This window comes from Ananas comosus, unplaced genomic scaffold (genome assembly GCF_001540865.1).
Source record: "Ananas comosus cultivar F153 unplaced genomic scaffold, ASM154086v1, whole genome shotgun sequence".
Lineage (NCBI taxonomy): Eukaryota > Viridiplantae > Streptophyta > Magnoliopsida > Poales > Bromeliaceae > Ananas > Ananas comosus.
In genome coordinates, this window is record NW_017891597.1 from 1 (window position 1) to 2,587 (window position 2,587).

Sequence of the window (2,587 nt, forward strand, 5' to 3'; positions counted from 1 at the left end):
GACATGTACATACAAAAGTTCCAAAAATCACTTTTAATCCAGTTTTCAATATTTTATGATTCCAATGCCATAAATCAACATGAATCACCATGAAAACATTTACGCCGTACCTGAGCATCATGATTCAACCTGTAAAATATTCTTCAGTTTTTCTTGGAATCTTAGATTCTTCGAACATTAACGACACAAACTGAACTCTTCACGACTTCGGCTCAAATTACGAAATATGCCAACATAAAATTCGTAATACACATGATACACACGAAGCATCAACAAAAATTCCGCTTAAAGAAGTTTACTAGAAATCCAATAACCGCAGGTATCAGAATAGAATAATAAATATTTACTATAGCAAAACTATAAATATACAATCAAGTAGTTCAACTATACACGCACTGATAAGTAGTTCAGCTATACACGCACTAGAAGGATAGGAGATCCTAGTTATTCGCGGTCCCTTTACCTTGATCAAGTGCCGTTTGAAAGCTAGAGTTTGCGAAAAATGCCGAAATTTTTTTAAACATCCTAAGACCTGTCCCAAATACAGAGATTCCTCTATCCATACGGACAAAATCTTTTCTATATTTGCACAGTGTACCAGCCTGTACAACACTATACAATACTATACAACTCACAATTCACACTCACACCAACTAGCATATATACAAGCATAATGCGTCTACACATGCATCTAATCTATCCTTATAAATATGATGCATGCNAAAGGAGGGGAGATTGTGAGATCCCAGATAGTCCTATATATAAGATATAATAGGGCTAAACTCTTAACCCGGCTTAAGCATTTTGGGTGGTGGCAAGGCCCAAGAGGTTAAGAGAGTTAAGCGTGCTAGGACGGGAGTAGTCTTAGGATGGGTGACCCCCTGGGAAGTTGGGGTGTCACAAGATGTGTGAAGTACTTCTCGGACCTGAGCCATCATGGTTGCTTCACATATATATTGCTACCGTTTGATTGTAGTAATACTTAGAATCTAATCGTTGGTCTACGTTTGGTACTAATTGGCTGTAGTAGTTTATATAGGGAGGCATGTGAATGCGCAATAAGGAGTTCGACACTCTTAATATTGAGGCAGAATGTTCTATGTAGACCATCAGACTCGTCTTGAAAAACCCCTAGCCAGGGTACGTAGTTTGTGGAAAGAGTTTCCAACTATATTACCATATTGAGTCAATTTCAGATATTATAGTCATATGATCGAATAGTAAGATTAGCCAAATAACTATAATTTTGGCTCGATCGAGATGTTGTGTTAATCACACGATAACAGTTAGTGGAAAGGTTCGTTTTTCATCACTATTTTGAATTGCCGTGATATACTCCTAGGTGTCACTCACGGACAGTGAGAAAAGTAAAAATAATTTAAATAAATTATTTTACAAATTAGAAGAGTTCTAATTCAATATTGAAGGGTTTGATATTAGACCTCACTGCTGAATGGTAATGGACCTATGCGGTTACACACAATAGGAATTGTATACATCCAACATGACAAGATAAGTCTAATATACTAAACAGTTTAGTGAAAAATAGTGAGAAATTATAACTTGAATTTGAATATTATGAAAGATTTAATCTCTAATTAGATTAGAGAATAATTAAATTTCATAGATTATTATAAGATAATATTCTAATTAGTTTAGATTTAAATATGAATATCTAATTATGATTTAATGGATAAGATCTAATTAAATTGAATTCATTAGAGAAAGATGAGAACTAATTCTATTGGATAAGCTTCAATTATTACTAAATTGATCATTATCCTAAGATTTAATTATTTGCTAGATTGATGCTTATCTTAGGCTTAATTAGTTACATTCCGGCTAAACTTGAAGAGATATTAATTTGCTCTTGATGGTCGTATGGTTACAAGAGGTTAATTAATTAGTTGGTCGAGTGAAGGTCCAAATATATATATATATATATATATATATATAGAGAGAGAGAGAGAGAGAGAGAGAGAGAGAGTTGAGCTGGAATGTTATCGGTAGCAAACCGGCTCCGTTGCCACCCATTTGTTTTCGATGATGGAGCCTTTAAATTGACAATCGGCACCCTTGAACATAATCTATACCACTTGAAGTATCTAAAAACCAAATTTCAAATCTTTTCGACATTATTGACCTATTGATCAAAGGGTTTCAAAATTTGTAATTTTAATGGTAGATATGAGACGTTTTCTCGTTTAACGGTGTAAAGCTATCCAAATCAATTGAATTTTGGTTAAAAAATTCTTTAAACTATTTAGAATAAGATCTATACTCTCGATCTTAATTACAAAATTTCTATCATCACCTTTTAGAGGATATTCATTTTCAACCGTTCATTTTTACGCCCACTTGATGGACAAGAGAACAATATCAAAAAAGTATAAAATTTGATTTCTAGATACTTCAAGTGATATAGATCATATTCAACGGTGCCGATCATCGATTTGGAGGCTCCATCATTAAAAACAAATGGGTGGCAACGGAGTCCGTTTGCTACCGATAGTATTCTAGCTCAACTCTATATATATATATATATATATATATATATATATATATATATATATATATATATATATAT